This window comes from Vigna unguiculata, chromosome 3 (genome assembly GCF_004118075.2).
Source record: "Vigna unguiculata cultivar IT97K-499-35 chromosome 3, ASM411807v1, whole genome shotgun sequence".
Taxonomy (NCBI): domain Eukaryota; kingdom Viridiplantae; phylum Streptophyta; class Magnoliopsida; order Fabales; family Fabaceae; genus Vigna; species Vigna unguiculata.
In genome coordinates this window covers 41,239,603-41,246,072 of record NC_040281.1, presented here as the reverse complement: position 1 = coordinate 41,246,072, position 6,470 = coordinate 41,239,603, and positions in this window count along the sequence as shown.

The window sequence follows — 6,470 nt, the reverse complement described above, 5'->3', positions numbered from 1 at the left end:
TGTTTTCCCGAGTTTTATCAGAAAATAGATCAAGTATTAGCTTAAAAATTACATTATTAGATGTAATAATTAGGCATAATACCGATACTATATAATCTTATGTAATAATGAAGAGTAAAAACAATCATAAAAGTTGAAACCCTTTTAATCATATTACTAATCATAGAAAAAGTAAATCATGTTAGACTTGATTTGAAAACACTTGAATAAAAACGTTATATTTTGACACATAAATAAACACTACTTAACAATTACAAATAATAATGTTTAATTTTGTTCAGTTCAAATTCTATTTTATATATATATATATATATATAAAATATTACTAATAATAATAATATTATTATTAAAATGGATTCTCAAGTGGATGTTTTTTATGTCAAACTATTAACTTCCTTTCAATATTCTTTCCACAAAATGACTTCATAAGTAAATGGTTTTAACAAATGTTTATTTCATATTAACATAAATTGAATTTAGTAGAACAAATGATAGTTAGGAATAAATATTTTTTTAAAGTTTTTGTTTTTAAGGGTCACTTGATGAGTATTCCATTAGAATTTGATAATTTTACCATGTTGTTGGTTATTTTGGTAAATTATATCTTATAATTAAAAGAAGGTCAAAGAATATTTCTTATGTTCACGTAAAAAGTCAAAGCGATTATAATATATGAAATAAAATAATATAAAAAGTGATGATTATAACACTAAGTGAAAATACGTATACAATTGCATTTTTTGAAGCTCGTGCTCAACCAAGTGAATAGTCATAGATAATTAAGCTTTTGCCAGCCAGAATTAGTTGTATGTATTTGAGATATTTAAATCACAATTTATGTTCCAAGAAACTTGAGAATGCGTAGGTATAATTCTTATAGAAGTTTAATATTTAACTATATTTTGGAAACAGACCAAAATAAATTATATAATATTCGTAATCGATAATTATCACAAATTATATAGTTTGATAAAGAATCCAAACAGACTAAACATATACTTTGGCGCTTGGTAATAGGTGGAAACTTTAAAAGTTTGAAAGTGTGCCATTGAAAACCTAACTTTTTGTTGTTTAAGTGTAATGTGCAATCTATGGATAGGGTAATTTTTACTAAAAGGCTTACAACTTTTTTTTTTTTTTTAATTGTACACTTTGAAATCACAATTATCAAGCCTTGCAAATAAAAGTTTGTTTCTTTAATCTATGAATATTTGAAAAAAGTATGTATATTGAGAAACAAAAATGGATGAAGTTACTTATAGAGTAACTTAAATAGAGATGTTAAGAGTCTTAACCGTTTTCTTTAAATTTAATGGTTTCATGTAACAACTATGATATTAACTATTAAATTTTTAAAAAAAGTCTCGTTTATTAGTGTCTTAAGGAAATTGTTTAAGGAGTAATTAATGATCATTGATTTACGTAAAAGTTTATACGAAATTATAATATTAAATAAATTATAACTTTAATAATTATAAGTTCACTTTTATTTTATTTAGTGGACAAAAATGCTCACTAATATTATACATTTGTAATTGATTTATTTTATCACAAAAAAAAATAATTAAACAATAATTTTTTTATATTTTAATGTTATTAAAAATAAAAATATAATTAAATTTAAAAAAATAATTAATTGAAAATAAAATATTGTTTGCTTTTTTTATATAGACAATATTGTGTTAATTATTTTTTTATGTTCTTTATTGAAAAGGTAAATAATATTTTATTTCCTATTAATTTAAGTTTTTTACTTTTAATTATATTTTAATTTTTAGTAACATTAAAATAATTATTTTATTATTTTGTTAACTTATTTTAATGTAACAAATATATTATGAATTTCAACTATATAATACCTGTGGACAATTTTGCCCTCTAAATATATTAAAAGTCCACCAATATTTATTAAGGTCATACTTCATCCAATAGTACAATTATTTATCAAATTTTTACAAAATTTAATATTTATTAATTGTATCTTATCTTTAAAACACGAGTTAACATTTTCCTTTTCAAAATAGTGAATAATAAATTTTGATATTAACTCTTTTGAAATCATTGAAGAAATAATTTGATCTCTCATATTAAGTGTGTGAGTATGTAAAACTCACAAAATGGATAACGTAATGCAATGAATTGAATGAAAAAAATGTGTCGGTCTAACTATAATTATATAATAAATTGACAAAAAAATTAGTCTATATCATACCAAGAAGTTGTTTTAGTTTAGTTCAAGAAAACAAATTTTCTATATTTGAAAAATTAAAAAAATATGTATTCCTTTTAAAAAAATCATATAAAAGAAATTAATTTCAAACTTTAATAAATGTTTTAATATATAAATCTAACATAAGAAATTAAGTTAAAATTCTATTTTAATTTTTTAATTTTTATAAAAAAATTAATTAGATATCTAAAGATTTTGTTCAATTTCGTCTTCTAATTTTTTAAATTATTCAAGTTGTCCATTCTATTAAATTTGAATACATATTTTTCTAAATTTTATCCATCAAATTACTCTATTTAAAAAATAAAATAAAATTGAATATTTGTGGTTTTTAAACTATTTTAAAATAACTATAATTAGTAACTTTAAATTACAAACTTACGTACTAACCCAACCTAAATCCGTTCGTATTGCTAGCTAAATTTGGTCAAAACAAAATTAAGTGATACTAATTTACACAATTGGTATTTAGTCTCATAATTCCTATAAGATTAGACCTATTTCTAGGAACAATACACCAATGCTAGAGGCACTATGAATCACACAAAAAGGCTAAGTCTGCTTAGAAAAATAAACTCTATTTAAATAAAATTCTCTAAAGTAGTTTATATAAGAAAAAATGATTTACAAAATTTTCTCTCTAACTAAAATTAGTTTATGTAAAGTTAAAAAATAAAATTTTGAAATATTTCATATAAGAGGAGTTTTATAAATTAAAATTATGTACGAGCTAATTTTAATTTATATATATATATATATATATATATATATATTTATTTATTTATTGAGAAAAAGTGGTCGAAGCTAAATTATTATGAATATGAAAGAAGTTATCACATTTGGTTTGATGGTAGACATAGATCCACATATGTTTTTAAAATTGAAACATTTCCAGTCCAATTGAAAGAGACAAAATTAACATCACAAAATTGTGTATGTCTAAATTTGTCACTACTGAAGTTTTATTTTATTAATTAAGAAAAACTATTTAATTAAAAAATATTAACGAATCACTGTCACCGCAAAAAATTTATTTCTAAAGGTAAATCAATTAAGGAATATACAATTTAAAAAATAGATAGTTTAACATAATAATGATTTTTAAGCACTACCGCAATATTTTATTTTTCAAAAAATACAATATTATAATACAAAGTATAATTTAATAAATGTACTTATATATAAGGTTTTTAAAGTTATGTTAATTTTCATTGCATTAAATTTAGAAACTACAATTTAAATTTTATTTATTAAGTTTTAAATTGTATAAACTTAGAATTTAGAAACTACAATTTAACTTTTATAAAATATAACTTATATACTATTTATAATTTCATTTATATTGATATTTTTTCTTAAATTTTGTATTGTATTATAATTATCATTTACATATTCCATATTTGCATATAAATATACCACATAATTGAATATAACACAATCACGTCTAACATGACTTTATTTGAAATTTAGAAATTATATTTTAAATTATATTTATTAAGTTTTAAATTGTATAAACTAAGATATTTAGAAACTACAATTTAACTTTTATAAAATATAACTTATATACTATTTATAATTTCATTTATATTGATATTTTTTCTTAAATTTTGTATTGTATTATAATTATCATTTACATATATTTTTTAAATTCCATATTTGCATATAAATATACCATATAATTGAATATAACACAATATCAATTTGAAGTATTAATAAAAACAATAGATATAAAAAAATATTTTATCGTAAATATTTAGGAAAATTTTAAAAATGAAAGAATTTAAGTATTATGAGACCCAAATTTTTTTATTAGATGTGATTTTTAAAATATAATTAAGCTTAAAATTTTAAATTATATTGTGTATAAATTAAAATATTAGCTATTTAATTATTTACTTTCAATTTTTTTTTCTTTTTACGTATTCTTTTTCTTGTCATATCTCGAGTTTTTTTTTTTTTCGCTTTAATTGCTCGTGTGTAGTTTGGTTATTGCAGGTAACACTAGTATACTAAATTTGTAGAGATATGTTTGATTTGTGAATTAAGTACCCTAAAATAAGTTTTTTTTTTTAACTTTTATAAGATTTGTTTGAATGAAAAAAATGAATTTTTTACGTGCAACTGATTTTGAAAAATTTATGCAAAAGTACAAGTTTTTCCATAATTCATCCAAGAGAAAAATTTCACTCATCTCATCGCATCTTATCTAGAGAGTATGTTTCACTCTCAAACTTGTCCAATCAACAAATTTGGTAAATTCCCTTAAAATTGATTATAATTTGCTTAACAAATCCGAACCTAAGATCTATTGGGATATTTTTCAAATTAAATTCGTTGAACAAATTGATTTTTAACTTAATGAACTTACCTTTTTACAAATACATGATTCATTATTTTGTATGATCGTAAAATGTTAAGAACCGCTTATTAATACGTGTTATAGGTTAATTTTGCTATTTCATATGATAACTCTAGTTGAAATTATGATATGTTGGTTCGAATAGTTTTGAGATCATATATAAGGATAATATGATAATACTTTGGTCATTTAAAGGATTAATCACAAAAAGTTATTGGAAGGAAATATTATTATTTTAGTGAGAGTTTGAATTATATAGATTGAGAATGTAAAGAAGAGTTCTCATACCACTTAAACACATCATTAATACACAATATTGTCTATAAATTTACCGTGGCCTATTCATTTGAGATCTGTAGACATAAAATGCTTATAATGAGTATTCTAGAATCATCTATTTGTTATTTCTCTATTTGATATTCATTTCAAATTTAAAATCTACTTCTAGATATAAGGTTTTGAAAATCAATTCAAACGAATTTTTTAAAATTGTTAATGTATTCTTGAATATGATTGCCTGTATAAAATTATATATTTTAATCTAATTCTTAATAACTTTTTTTTATTGTGTCATTACATATTGAGATATAAAAGGATGAATCTTGTAATATTGTATTGAGATATATGAATTGTGATAGAAAATTGAGTTTTCTCTTTTGTTAGAGTTTTGTAAAGATCCAATCTTAATTTTATCAGGTTAACTTGTGATGATTATAACCCTATTTTTATCAGGTTAACTTGTGATGATTATAACCCTATGACTTATCACTCATCTTCTAATTATATATATATATATATATATATATATATATATATATATATATATATATTCTTTTCTTTTCAATTTTTATTTGCATTTTTTAGACTTGTGGTAGGTCTTGATACTAAAAGTGCTTCTCAACTCAATAACTGACACAAATTGTTTATTGTTTGAGTTTGTTTCACAGATGGAGAGAAAGTTGAAAGAGAATTTTAAGGAGAGAAAAAGAAAAGAAAAAAATAGCAAGGTTATATAGATAAAGAGAAATGTTTGATGAATATTGAAAAGGACATGTTCATACTATCATGAAAGAGAGATGAAAAAAAAACCCAGAGTGGTCGGTTAAGAATGAGTTAAAAAAATGGGTCAAAATATCATTATCTTAAATATAATGTCTTTTATGATTGTTTAAATTTGAGTATTTAAATTTATTAAATGGGTCAAACCAATAAATATATTTAAATTTAGGTTTAATTATGTCTTTGGTCCCCATTTTGGAGTCAAAATCTCAAAATGGTACCCAAATTTTTAAAAGTCTCAAATTGATCCCTTTTTTGTTAAAATGTTTCACGTTTGCCCTTTCCGTTAAGTCAAGGTTGACGCCATTAGAGGGAGTGTCACGTGTCAGTTCCTCAATTTTTTGAAATTTTTTATTATTTCTTTTGAATTTTTTATTTTTTATTTTTGAATTTTTAAAAAAAATTTAAAAATTACCACGTGTCAAGCTATCATCATGCCACGTGGCAGTGATAGAGTGACGTGGCAGTGATAGTGACAGTGACACGTGGCAGTATTATGCCATGTGTCATTTTCTTAGTCTCAATTTGGTCCCTTTATTTTAATTTGTCTCAATTTAGTCTCAATTTTTGTAAAAATGAGCAATTTTGTCCCTCTTCAAATTGAAACAAAAATTAATTTTATATAAATGTTATACAAATATTTTTATTAAATTTGATATTTTTATTCAAATTGATATTTTTATTATATAATTTTAACATAACTAAGTTTATTTAAAATTATGTTTCACATTTAACTTAACTTTACTTAAAATTGTTTTCAAATTTTAAATTTATATGTGTTTTATTGTTACATGAACTAGTTAATTTATGAATTTGTTCTAT